The sequence below is a fragment of the Thamnophis elegans genome, chromosome 2, assembly GCF_009769535.1.
Source record: "Thamnophis elegans isolate rThaEle1 chromosome 2, rThaEle1.pri, whole genome shotgun sequence".
Lineage (NCBI taxonomy): Eukaryota > Metazoa > Chordata > Lepidosauria > Squamata > Colubridae > Thamnophis > Thamnophis elegans.
This window is the reverse complement of record NC_045542.1, coordinates 159,321,289-159,335,855: the sequence shown is the minus strand read 5'-3', so window position 1 is coordinate 159,335,855 and position 14,567 is coordinate 159,321,289. Positions and strand designations below refer to the sequence as shown.

Genomic DNA, 14,567 nt, shown 5'->3' with positions numbered 1-14,567 from the left:
CAAAGCTGAAGAGCCAACACTGTCCAAAGATGTCTCCGTGGTCAAGTGGCTGGCATGATTAATGCCAAAGATGCACAGAACACTGTTATCTTCCCACCAAAGGTGATTCCTATTTTTCTACTTGCATTTTTATGTGCTTTCAAACTGCTAGATTGGCAGAAGCTGAGACAAATAATGGGAGCTCACTCCGTTATGCAGCACTAGGGATTCGAACCTCCAAACTGCCAACCTTTCTGATCGACAAGCTCAGAGTCTTAGCCACTGAGCCACCACGTCCCTCAAACAGGATTTAGTATGCACCTTTTTCTGGTTTGGACTAGAAAGGCAATTTATGCATGCATATCTAAGAAGGAATTTATTTTGATTATTACTCAAGTGTACGAGATTTTAAATAACTACAGGTAGTCTTTGATTTACAACAGTTTGTTTAGTGAAGGTTCAAAGATATTGGCAATGCTTTACAAGTTGCCATCGTCATCTTCTGGGAACTTCACAGGTATACCACCACTGAAAAAGTGATTTACAACTGTTTTTTCACACTTACGACTGTTCACGGCATTTTCATGGTCACCTGATCAAATTTCAGGTGCTTGGCAACTGACTCATATTTATGAGGGTTGCAGTGTCCCCGGGTCTTGTGATCAGCCTTTGTGATCTTTTAACAAACAAAGCCAAGAAGAAGACAGATTCACTCAACAACAGTGTCACTAACTTGACAATTGAAGTGATTCCTTAACAAATGTGGCAAGCAAAGTCGTAAAATGGATCAAAGTGTACTTAACAACTGTCTTGCTTAGTAACAGAAATTTCAATTGCAGTCATAAACCGCGGATTACTCTTATTGCTATTGAAGCTCTTTCCATACTTCCTCGGCTGATATGGCTTCTCCTGTGTGTGGATCCTTCTGTGGCAAGTAAGAGCGTTACTCCTTGCAAAGCTCTTCCCACACTCCATGCATTCATATGGTTTCTCCCCTGTATGGATTCTTTTATGGGATGTGAGATCACAAATCCATCGAAAGCCCTCTCCGCATTCCACACATTGATATCGCTTCTCTGTTGTATGGATCCTCTTGTGGGAATTAAGACTACTGCTAAGCTAAAGCTTCTTCCACACTCCTTGCATTCATATGGTTTCTCCCCTGTGTGGATCCTTTTATGGGAAGTAAGATCACAATTCCACCTAAAGCCCTCTCCACAGTCCACACATTGATAGGGCTTTTCTCCTGTGTGGATCCTCCTGTGGAGTTAAGGTAACTGCTATGAATAAAGGTCTTTCCACACTCCATGCACTTATATGGTTTCTCCCCGTGTGGATTCTCTTGTGGGAAGTAAGGTTACTGCTACAACTAAAGCTCTTTCCACACTCCATGCATTTATACGGTCGTTCTCCTGTGTGATTCCTTTCATGACTTCTCAGAGAGTGATTATTACAAAGGGTCTTTCCACACTCCTTGCAAGTAAATTGTTTATCTTCTGAATGTGTCTTTTTATGGGAAATGAGATGAGCAGATTTATTAAAGCTCTTTCCACACTCCGAGCATTTGTATGGTTTCTCTCCTGTATAATGCTTGTATGGTAAGGAAGCCAACTGATCTGAGGAAAGCCATTTATAATTCCACTTTGTGATTGGCTTGTCCCACCGCTCTGATTCGCAAGTTTCCCTTTTCCTTCTTTCGGATGCATTGCTTGGCCTTCTGCCTTGTAATTCTTATTCTCTTGCCGATTATACCTTGAAAAAGAAAAATGAAAACAGTCATATAGGGTAATGATGAAAGATCAAATGTTTCCTTCTGAAATTTAGCCAAAGAATCATCAATATACATTTGGCAAATATGAACATGCCAAACAAATACTTTACCAAATACTCATTTCTAAGTGGGCTCTACGAATCCTGATTTATCAGGATTGGATGACATCACTACAAACTGAAGACAAATTCCTGATTTAATCTTTGAGCACTAATGTTTGTCAACCCATTGACGACCTACCAGTAGGACAACTCCATGGTGCCACGAACTCCCAAAGATTTGACACTATATCAATGGTGGGACCCTCCCGTTTAACAACCGGTTCAGTGATCGTGCGGTTTGCTGCGTGCGCATGCGCAGTTTGAAGAAAACTTTACTTCTGGCTTTCTTCAGATAACACAGCTGATTCACGCGGCAACCTGTTGTACCGTGTGAATCAGCCGAGAAGATTAAGGTAGGAAAATGGCGCCGGCGAACGGGCCCATCTGATTGTCAGGGTGAACCGGTTCACTTCCAGCTGATCGTCAGAGCTAGTAGTTCGCACTGAACCGGTCTGGACCGGTAGAATCCCAGCCCCACCTCCCCAACTTCAGTGAAAAGTCTCACCTTCAATTGTCTGCAGAGCAGAAACTTTGAAAGGCAATAACTTTTCTGGAAGGCAATAGCTCCCCATCCTCAACCTGGAATGATACTAAACACCAGGGTAGATAAAAATCGATGATTTTTAAAAAATATATATTTAAAAATCAGATTTTTAAAAATCTAACGAGTGAAGCTATCTTCCATGCTTTGTCTGCTTTTCTCACTGCTGCTCCCTCCAACGATCAGCTGTGCTTTAGAAGCTGTTTTTATCCCCAACCAGGGGATAAAAGCACGCCCTGTGCGCACTCAAAACCAGCAAACTATGTGCTGAAGCTGACCAGATTAAGGATGCTAGCCAGATGAATACCTGGTAGGCAGATTTTCCCCCCCTATTTTCCTCCCCAAAAACTAAGGTGCGTCTTATATGTCAAAAAATACGGTAAGTCCTGGAAGCAGGACCTTGGTCAAAGGAAGCTGCACTATCCCTATGTACACCTCTCCCTCAGATTTCAGCTAATATCTGCATGGCATGGAAGGAGTATTTTCCATGTTATGAGCAGAAAGCATTTTGAAATAGACCCACTTCCTTTATGTAAAAAGGGAGCCTGTGCAGTTTCCTAGTCTTTCTTTCAATAATTTTCTTCTTCCATAGAGAGCCATTTGGTCCAATGGTTAAGGCCCTGGGGCTAGAAACTGGATGACTGTGACTACCAGTTTTGCCTTAAACATGAATTCTTAAGCTGGGTGAATTTTGGCCCATCTCTCTCAGACCCCCTTTGTCACAATGTGGTTGCTGTTGTTGTAGGAAAAACAGCAGAGGAAGGAGCATTAAGTATGTCTGTTGTCTTTCATTTACAAAAAAATAAAATAAAGGCAGCATAAAAATAAGTGATATTTTTCTTCAGAAATAATATTTAAGCCGCCCCAGTCCCCCCATCCCAACCCAGGTTCTGGGTTCTTACCTAGAGAAGCCAGATTCCTGGAATTCTCCAGCATGACTTCCCCATGGAGAGCTTTTTGGGCAGGATCCAGCTGAGACCACTCCTCCTCTGAGAAATGCACAGCCACTTCCTCCAAAGACACAACATCCTGAACAAGGAAACAAGTTTCCCTATTAACAGATAATCCCAAGCATAATTGGACAGTTTTCTTCCAATAATTCTAAAAAAAGAGATGTAATGAACAAAATGGGCATCTTCTGCAGAATTCTGAATGAGATCTCACAGCTTTTGGCCAACAGCACAACCGAAGCATGTTTGATCAAGTTGGAAGGACTTGGAATGCCTTCAGTGAAGCCAATTAAATAATTTTCTTAGCCAACTGGTCTTAAAAACCCCACATATCAATGACTCTGATTCTTCCTAAAATGGGGAGAAGGATACCCAAGGGAAAACCCATCTGACGTTTTTGCCAATGGTTTATTTAGCAATGGAAGGAAACTAACCCACCAAGCCATGCCATGCCCCCCCCAATCCACACCAGTGGTGGGATTCAATTTTTTACCACCAGTTTCTGTGGCTTGGTGGGCGGTGGCATGGCTTGGTGGGCGTGGCATGGCTGGTGGGCAGGGCAGGAGAAGGATACTGTAAAATCTCCATCCCTTCCCCACTCCAGGGGAAGGTTACGTAAAAATCCCCATTTCCAATCAGGATACTGTAAAATCTCCATCCCTTCCCCCACTCCAGGGGAAGGTACTGTAAAAAATCCCCATTTCCAATCAGCTGGGACTCAGAAGGCAGAGAATAGATGGGGGCAGGGCCAGTCAAAGGTGGTATTTATCGGTTCTCCAAACTACTCAAAATTTCCACTACCGGTTCACCACTAAATGCCACCTCTGATCCACACCTCCATGAAGGTGTTGGGGGGCTGTTAATGGTATGTGAGAATGACCCTGGGAGACAGAAAGAGTATCTCCAGCCAAGTTAACATCTGGTCAAGGATGTCTGAGCCTGAAGGAGGAGGGTGGAGAAAAGGACTTATCAGAAGGGACAGGTTAAGGTGAATGTGAATTTTCAATGACCCTGATCTAAAATTTGAGTTGCTTAGAAACAGCAATATGGAGTGGATTGGGAAAGCATTTGGAACACAAATTATAAACTAACACGATCAGCAGCACTTAAAGAAAAATATATACAAAATGTTTTATCATGGCATTTATCATCAACAAGATTGGCTAAAATGTACCCAAACATGAAGCCGACCATGCTGGAAGTGTAAAAAAATACAAGGGACTTATTATCACATATGGTGGACCTGCCCAGAAACACAAAAATATTGGACAAAAATTTGGAAATGGGTGCAAGAAATTACAGGAGAACAGATAAATACAAACCCAAAATCTTTGTACTGGGAATAATCAAAGGGAAATATACAAAGAAAATTAAGTACATATTAACACATCTGCTAACTACAGCTAGAATAGCATTTGCCCAATGCTGGAAACAAAATAATACCCTCTCAGACGAATTAGTGATAAAAAAACTTTGGATTGTGCAGAGATGGACAAATTAACACTGAAATTAAAAGATAAAGAAGAGTTGGAATATTATGAAATTTGGAACAATTGGTACAAATGGCTGCAAAACAAGAATAAATTAATTAAGCCAAAAAACTATCTATATGTGTGTGGTGTATAAAGATGTGTAAATATAGAAGCGAAATATTTTATACATGTACAGGTATGATGACATAATGATGTTGATGTAATGACTGTAAGGTGTTGTAGAAGGGAAAAAATAATTTTAAAAATCTGCTTAAAAAAAAAAGAAACAGCAATATTGTACACTGAATTCCAGAACAAAATGAAACCCACCCAAGATTCATCAATGTTTATCCTCCTACCTGAGGCAGAAATTTAAGCACTCTTACAGCTCCGCTAGAAAGAGGAGGCGATTCTAAAAAAGCCAAGGATTGTTTTCTATTGCCTGTGAGACAGAAAATGGTAGAAGCATGTTTGTTAAAAAGAGAGGTTACATTCAAGAGGCCAGATGTCCAAATTCCACATCACATGTTAAGGTGCTTCTGTTACCTGGCCTGGTGTCTTGACTTTGATCTTTCTGGAAGCTCTCCCTGAACTGCAGCTCTTGAGAGAATTTGGATGAATCTTTCCTCTGCGTGTGATAATCAGATACATCTTCCAAGGACTTCTGGAGGGGATGTGCCAGGAGAAGCAAGAAAGAGGGAAATAAATGAATATCATACTGCATTCTCATCTAACAGACCACCATGTCCAATGATGCAGCTGGAAAGCAAGACAGAAGAATTGCCCCAAACACATCCTCTGGAAACAGAATGGACAACTGCCTTAGGAGGTCATAATTCCAGAAACTCTGCCAGAGAGGAATTGACAAAATTCAGAGAGATCCTCTTTAGATGTGCCATGATTACATTCTCACACCTGCAACTCTTCTTGCGTCTTTTCCAACTCCTGAGTCAGCAGGAAGCCTTCGGCCAAATCCACCGCCTGGGAACTGGTCTCCGCTCCCACACTCCCGCACCCATTTCTCCACCGTTGGGGGAAGGAAGCCAGGAACTGCTCCAGAGCACCAGGTCCAACATCTCAGCTTTTGTGTGTCTTTCTGGCTTCAGCCACTGACAGCAAAGGCGGTGAAGCTGAGTGCAAACATCTCGGGGACTCTTCCCCTCCTGGAACTGCACTTTGCTGAAGTGACAGAATTGAACTTCTGAATTGTTGGCTTCCTCTTCTTGGCTCTTCTGCCCAGGAACTTGCTCCATTTACCCGACAGCTCCAAAGCTGAGTAGCTGGAGGGCTTTTCCAACTGCTGCATCTTCATCTTTTCTCTGGTTTCTAATCCAACTCCAAAATGGACTGATGGATCTCCAAAGGGCTTTGTATTCACAAGAAGCCTGGACAAAACTCCCAAGGCCTTCAGCTCTATTCCTTCACAAGATAGCTAAGCCTCCAGAGGAACCAGGAAAGATTCCCAACTAACAAATCTGAATGGAAAATGAAAATGGGAGTTTCAACGTAACTACTGAACATCCTCCTCTTCCTCTAAAAAAAAACCCCACCTCAAAATAATAAATTCATGTGAACCAAAGGTGGGTTCCTACCAGTTCGCACCTATTCAGTAGAACCGGTTCGTCAAATCTACCGAACCGGTTTAGAAGAGGTTCCACCAGTGGACCCGGAAAGCAGGCCACACCTACAGAAGAGGTTCCAAAAAAATTTGAAACCCACCACTGGTCCTTGGACATGATTATTCTACACTATCATGCTCATATTTATAAACTCAGTGCCTCTGTGAAAGGTAACATTGCGTGTGTTGAAGTTGTTTTAACGCAAACCAAAGATGCCTTTTAAAAAACAAGTTACATCATATTCTTATGCATGCCAGTGCTGTGTGTGAGGTAATTTAAGGTGGTTCTGACAAGTGTCATCGGCATCTTCATATCTGATCACATGGGCGGCAAGCCACTCCCATCCGTCACATGGGTAGCAAGCCACTCCCACAAAGGAGGCCACACCCACAGAGTAGGTTCGAACAATTTTTGAAACCCACCACTGTTGTGAACCCTCAATGCCTGGGAAGAAGGCAGGAATCTTAATAGTAAGACTGACATCTATTTTTGAAGACAATTCTGGTGAGCCCTTTTGTATCAGCTACTATTAAGGATTATTACATGAATATGTTAAAATCTGTTTTAGATTTCTATTTCCTAATTATTTATTCACCTAGTTTCAATGGCTGCTTATAAATTTAACAACTATCTCAGCACAATCCAAATCAAAATGTCTGAAATCCCAATTTGAGATGAGCGGCTATCCAAGTCGATTTAATAAGGAAATAAATGAACACTTGAACTTCTAGTACATAAAGCTTTAACTAACCCCCACTAAACTCCTGGGTGAACTCCAGAAGCCAGAATTAACAAACCGCCATTCAATGCATATAGAACTAATACCGAAATGAATAAACCATCTATGCTTTAACATGATGTTTCGATTCAGGCACGTCCTAGAAACAATTTCCCCACTTTTTCAAAATTGTCCCTAGAAACTTGTGGACTTAACTCCAGGAACTTACACTGGTTAAACTTAAAAACAAACCCTGATCGAATCGAATGCATAGCGTGAGAATGATGCACCTCAACCCCAGGCGCACCTCCAACGTCTTCCTTCTTTAGCAGGCAGAACCAGCTGGTGACAGCTCGCTTCCTTCGGCCTGGGAAGGGGGAGGAAAGGAGAAACCCCTTCTGGAAACGGGGCCAAGACATTTGCAGGAAATTGTCCAGGCTGATTTGAAGCGACAAATCTCCAAAGTCGACCTCCCTCCCCCCCCCCCCCATGCATGCAGGGGTCACACACATCCCCTCCCCAACGAAACGGAGTCTAAATGTTTCCCACGTTTCTGGCGATCCTGGTTTATTTGTTTTTCTCCCAGGGGTCACAATTTTTGCTTTCTACCCTTGCATGCCCTGGGGCGGCAGGGGAACATGGGACCCCGGGCTTCCCTCTTTCCCACGACCTCAAACATTATGAAGGTTTGCATGTCTCCCTGAAAGAAACCCTCCGCCGCGAGATAAAAGACCCACCACGCTCACTGAACCCCCCCGGATCACGAGTGGATCGCCATCCGCTAAAATCTTCCTTTTACAGGCTCCGGCAAAAAAAAGCTCCGCCTAAGGCTCGCAGCGAGGAGTGCAGGGTGTGGGGAGCAGAATCGGAAACTACAGGAAAGACTGACGCGCTTCCAGCCTTTCCTGACAAGAAAAAGAAAAAAGAAAAGCTCAGGGCAACACGCGTATCTCTCGAGCTACAGAGTCAGGCGCATGCTCAGTTCCCTCCTGATGGGGGTGGAGGGTGCTCGGTTTTTCCGACAGCTACGGACAGAGCCCCCTGCTGGATTCTGCGCGCAATGCCAGAGCTTGCTTGCTTGCTTGCTTGCTTGCTTGCTTATTTCATTTATTCATTTATTCATTTATTCATTTATTCATTTATTCATTTATTCATTTATTCATTTATTCATTTATTCATTTATTCATTTATTCATTTATTCATTTATTCATTTATTCATTTATTCATTTATTCATTATTATTACTATTAACTATTAACTATTAACTATTAACTATTTGTTACTTGTTATTTGTTATTTGTTATTTGTTATTGTTACTTGTTACTTGTTACTTGTTACTTATTACTTATTACTATTACTTATTACTTATTACTTATTACTTATTACTTATTACTTATTACTTATTACTTATTACTTATTACTTATTACTTATTACTTATTTGGTCAAGCATGATTAGATAACATGGATAAGTGTAGGAAGTTAAAACCCACCCCTCCTATAAAATGAAATATTGATAAGGGAATATTATTTTCCCTTGATGAGAAATGGAGAAACATGTTTTTAGGGCCAGGAAGCAGACTCACTCTTAATAGCCCCCACCTTTGTCAATGGGCCATTAAAAAAGCCTGGGCCAATCTATCCTACATAACAAAGATCCCCCCCTTCAGCTCCAGGGTGATTCAGATCCAGGCATGATAGTATTAGCCCTTTACCCATCTCACCACAGGGCATCTGGGAAGAAGCAATGCTCAACCGAACTTGGACTCAAAAGCACATCCTAGAGAGTTGCGCCTGCATGGCCCCTTGGGAGTCTGACAACCAATCAGAATACAAGATCAAGATCAAAGCCCAGAAAGGGCATAAAACCAGGAACTTTCAGCATCTCTGTCTCTTTTTCTTCTTCACCCAACATCTGGAAGCAGGTGATTTCCCCCTTTTTTCAGGACTCAAGCCATGTGTCCTGTCCACCATTAAACCATCTTTCCAAGCAGCCTCCATGTTTCCAGTGTCTTTTCCCCCACTTGGAACTGAACCCAGAAGGACATTTCTTCCGACATCAGTATAACATGATTTTGAATACATGAAATGGATCTGAATAAAAGGGGACATTGGGACAGGGACGATAGGCACGTTGGTGCGCTTATGCACGTCTGCAAGGGGAGAAGTGACCATGTTCCCTGTGGGTCTGGGGATGATGGTCTAGGAGTCGAAAAGGAGCAAAAAAAAAAAAATCCTGTCAGAAACACGGCTGTCAAAAGGCAAGAAACCAGAAGCCTCTCTATGAAATCCAGCTTGTGACTGATGGCAAAGTCGGTCCTGAATGAGGGAATTTGGGGCTGGCTGGGAACAAACAGATGAGGAAAAATTAAGATTTATGTTGATTGTTCAAGTTCTACAGCTGCCCTTTTCAAATTCGTGCCTCTGGGTAGCTAAGGAGGGTTGGAAGCACCAAGAGGCAGCCTGTAATAAGGAGACGATCCTGGATGGAAGAGCCTGATGGAAAAAAGGCGTTGAAATAAAACAAGTCCCAAAATGGAGAAAAAGCCGAAACTCATGGAGATTTTGAAAAATTTACCTCAAACAAGGCGCCATGATGGAGAATGGGAGAACGCGTCTCATCTGTGACTGGAGAACAAGCGGCATTACAAAAGGAATCTTTTGTACAGCTGTCAAGAGTCACCACCCCAATATCATTACATAAACATGACAAAATGCATACATACATACATACATACATACATACATACAGTGGTGGGTTTCAAAAATTGTTTGAACCTACTCTGTGGGTGTGGCCTCCTTTGTGGGAGTGGCTTGCCGCCATGTGACCGGATGGGAGTGGCTTTTGCCGCCCATGTGACCGGATATGAAGATGCCGACGACACTTGTCAGAACCACCTTAAATTACCTCACACACAGCACTGGCCTGCATAAGAATATGATGTAAACTTGTTTTTAAAAGGCATCTTTGGTTTGCGTTAAACAATGTTCTGATTGCACCACAAACGCAGTAGTCATCCTTACCTTTCACAGAGGCACTGAGTTTTATAAATATGAGCATGATAGTGTAGAATAATCATATCCAAGGACCAGTGGTGGGTTTCAAAAAATTTTGGAAGCTCTTCTGTAGGTGTAGCCTGCTTTCCGGGTCCACTGGTGGAACCTCTTCTAACCGGTTCGGTAGATTTGACAAACCGGTTCTACCGAATAGGTGCGAACCGGTCGGAACCCACCTCTGCGCATATATATATATATATATATATATATAATAATATATATACATAATACATACTGTACATAATTATGCATATACCCACTTATATGACTCAGAGCAGTGGTGGTTTTCAAAAATTTTTAGAACCTCTTCTGTAGGTATGGCCTGCTTTGTGGGTGGCTTGCCAGCCATGTGACTGGGTGGGAGTGGCCACTTGTAAAATGTGGTGAAACTCACTTAACAACGTTCTTGCTTAGCAACCAAAATGTTGGCTCAGAAACTCTGGCATTTGAAGCACGCAAGTCTTAAAGCTGTCAAGTTACAAGACCCTTGCACCCCTAACCCTTTAGAAAAAAACCCCAGGGTGTTCAAACTTGACCTAGACTAGAAGACCTCCAAGGTCCCTTCCAACTCTGCTATTGTATTGTATTGTATTGTATTGTATTGTATTGTATTGTATTGTATTGTATTGTTGTTTCAGGCAGGCTATGCGTGGGAAACCTTCCCTCTTCCCTCATGCTCACAATTCTAGGAGTTGAAAGTCAGACAGGCTTAATTTTTCACTGTCTGCTCACTTGCGATGACCAGCCTTCCTTGAGAGGGGGTTAGAAATCAGCCTCTCCTCACTCATTCCCTCCCAATAAATAGAAAGAGAATGGGGTTCTTTGATTTTCTCGATGCAGCCTTTTCCTGCCCTTTCTTTCTTTGAGGGAGTGGTTTCGATGCTGAGAAAAAGATGCATTTCTGCCTGGTTTTGAACCAGGGACCTTTTGCATGTGAGGTAAATGTGATAACCACTACACCACAGAAACCACAGATATGTGCTGTTCTCAACCAGCATGCCCATCTTTTGCTGGCCATCTGAGCCTGATATCAATAGCATCAGAGGTTTGAAGGAAATGTTATTCTTTATGTTTCCTCCCCCTTTCCCATTCTGGAAGGTAAAAAAAACCAATACAAATATATAAATCCAGTGAGAAAAAGCATGGATGGTGTGGGAATCAAAGCCTACAGACTTAGGATCATGCCATCAAGCAGGTTGTCCCTGGGTGGGTTTGAACCACTATCCTCCTGGTTAACAGCCAGCTGCACTAACCTCTGTGCCACAGGCACAGGGATTGGTATCAGCCTCCCTCATCAGAGATGTATCCCTGGTGCCAGGGCACCGTTTTTTTTGGCTTTTGTAAGAAGTTAAACCTACCCCTCTCTTAGGAAAATGAAATATCCTGGGAAATATTGAAAAGGCAGAATATATATCTCCCTGGATAAGAAATGAGGAACATGTTTTTAGGCAGGAAACAGCTCACTCTTAATAGCCCCCACCTTTGTCAATGACCCATTAAAGCCAGAGGTAGTCTACTCTACATAACAAAGATAGGATTAATCCTCCACAGAAACTCACTACAAGGCACCTGGGAAAATTACATTAGCCAGCGAGGCAACCAAACGTGGACTCAAAACACAGCCTACAGAGTTGCCCTGCATGGCCCCATGGGAGTCTGACAACCAACCAGAATACAAGATCGAGATCAAAGGCCAGAGAGGGCATAAAACCAGGGACTTTCAGCATGTCGGCCCTTTTTTTCTTTACCCAACATCTTGATCTGTGTGATCACCTTTTCTGTTCAGGAACCCAAGCCATGTGATCCTATCCACCATTAACCATCTTTCCAAGCAGCCTCCATGTCTCCAGTGACTTTTTTCCCCACTTGGAACTGAACCCAGAAGGACATTTCTTCCAACAGTAGGGTGGCTATTTTTCCCCCATTGAAAACAAAATCTGGGATGAAACCTAGAAGGGATTGTTCTTATACTACGTGGTATAAGGCACTGTGTCTTCTGATCAACATATCTTATTGCTGTCTCTCCAGCCTCAGCTACAGATGCTCAGGTGGAGGGAGCTGAGGCAGAGGTCTGTGCCAGGTCTCTGTGGCGCAATGGGTTAGCGCGTCTGGCTGTTAACCAGAAGGATGGTGGTTCGAGCCCACCCAGGGACGGCCTGCTTGATGATTGAAATATGGGATTTTTAATGCATCAGGCTTTTCATATGGGGTTTTTAATTCCCATCCTGTCAATGCTTTTGTTTGTTTGTTACTGAGGCATAAATATTTTTCATCTGTTGTAACAGCTTTATCTTCCAAAATGCAAAAGGGAGATGAAGACACCCTGCAGCAGGGTTGGGCAACATTATGACCTGTGGACGACAACTCCCAGAAGTCCACAGGCCATAATGTTGCCATAGTCGCCCACCTCCGCCCACCAGTATCTTTCTCTGGACTTCTGCTGGCCACCAGGAAGGGCTGGAGCAACGTCCTTTTAGGCAAAGATAATGTAGCCCAAATGTGTTGGGTGCTCTCCGTGGTCCTGAAACGCCCACATTCCCCATTGCAAACTCTTTCTTTGTGTCTGTCCCTATACAATCCATGACTGGCTTTCCTGGGGCTCCTTAAATTAGAATCCAAATCAAAATAGAGCTAGACCTTGGAAGTCTTCTAGTAGAGTCTCAAGCAGGAGATCCTGTTGTGGCCCAGCAGGAGCCGATGGAGCTGCAAACAGACTCCGACAGCGAGGGGCCTTATGAGTCGGCTCTGGAAGAGGTGTAGGACCCTGGACAGGGTTCTGACTCTGAGCAGGGAGCAGAGAGGCTGGTTGGCCACCAGGAGGCACCTGAGACATGGAGCAGCGGTGAGAGCCGAAGGGAGTGTGCTCCTGATGTCAGGCCTTGGAGTAGTGACGAGGAGACAAGGGAGGTAGTCCTGCCCGGCAACGCCAGACAGATTGACGAAGAAAACAGCTACACAGTTACAAAAAATAATTGGACCCAGCTGGTTGTAATTAGGCTCCTCAAGAGTGTATTTAAGGAGGGACTTGGGGAGGAGTCTGATTTGCAGGATTCAACTTCACTTGTAACGCTGGGAGAAGCTGTTATCTGTCCTTGTTGACGTCTCAGTTGCTTCCAAGGTTCTTATCTGTTCGTTGTGCTTGGCTTTCAGCCACCGAGGTTTATGATTCCTGTTAATAAAGTGCTGTGAAATTCCAGTTAAGCATGTCTTGGCATTCGTTACGGGACGGAGGAGGGCATCAGAACAGGATCCTATACCATTTCAGACAAATGATTTTCCAGTGTCTTCTTCAAAATCTCCAGTGATGAAACACCCATAACATCTGAAGGCAAACTGTTCCACTGCTTAATTGTCCTCACTGTTAGGAAGTTTCTCCTCAATTCCATGTTGCTTCTCTCCTTGATAAGTTTCCATCCATTGTTTCTTGTCCTGCCCTCTGGTGATTTGGAAAATAAGTTGACCACCCCCCCCCCTCCTCTTTGTGGCAGCCCCTCAAATACTGGAATACTACTGTCATGTCCCTGATATTCCTTTTTTCTCTAGGCTAGCCAAACCCAACCTGGGTGGAGTGATCAGGGACTTTTTGTTAAAGTGGCATGGATATCCATATTTATTTATTTTCACTATATTGTGTAGGTGCTTTATTTCCTTTTTCTGCTGTTCCAGGTTGCTGCGGTATGTTTGGGTTAATTTAAATAAGTCCTTACTAGTGTAGGAAGTTATCACCCAGCCCTCTCCCAAAAATGAAATCCTAGGAAATATTGAAAAGGCAGAATATTTCTCTGGATGTGAAAAGAAAGAAACATGTTTTAAAAGACAGAATAGCTGCCTGCAGCTTCCTGCCCATCCCCTTTGTCAGAGCCATTAAAGCCTGTGCTAGTTCACTTTACATAATAAGGAGTTCTCCCTCAGCTCCAGAGTGATGGGATTAAGGCATAACCCAACACACCACATGGCATCTGAGAACTCAATCAAACCTGGATTCAAAACACAGCCTAGAGAGTTGCCCCTGCATGGCCCCATGGGAGTCTGACAACCAATCAGAATACAAGCTCAAGATCAAAGGCCAGAGAGGGCATAAACCAGGGACTTCCAGCATCTCAGTCCTCCCTTCTCTTCTTCTCCACCAACACTGAAGCACGTGATCACCTTTTCTGTTCAGGGCTCAAGCCATGTGGTCCTGTCCACCATTAAAACCATCTTTCCAAGCAGCCTCCATGTCCCCATGTCTTTTTCCCCCTTGGAGCCGAACCCAGAAGGACATTTCTTCCAACCTAGCTTCTCTTGCGAGAAGTTGGGTTGTTGCTTTGGTAATGGAGCACCTGGTTAGCATGGGTGGCTTTTCTGTAGGCGTTTTCTAGT

The 14,567-nt window shown here is 43.3% G+C and overlaps 2 non-coding genes and 1 pseudogene across 2 annotated transcripts; 1 reads left to right on the top strand and 2 right to left on the bottom strand.

The window, feature by feature from the left end:
* Positions 1 to 559: 559 nt before the first annotated feature.
* Positions 560 to 6,126, bottom strand: LOC116502466 (annotated as a pseudogene).
* Positions 6,127 to 11,101: 4,975 nt separating this feature from the next.
* TRNAV-CAC lies at positions 11,102 to 11,174 on the bottom strand. The gene has a single exon. It is a non-coding gene; the product is annotated as a tRNA-Val (tRNA).
* A 1,111-nt stretch (positions 11,175 to 12,285) lies between these two features.
* Positions 12,286 to 12,359, top strand: TRNAN-GUU. Its single transcript has one exon. It is a non-coding gene; the product is annotated as a tRNA-Asn (tRNA).
* The last annotated feature ends 2,208 nt before the right edge of the window (positions 12,360 to 14,567 follow it).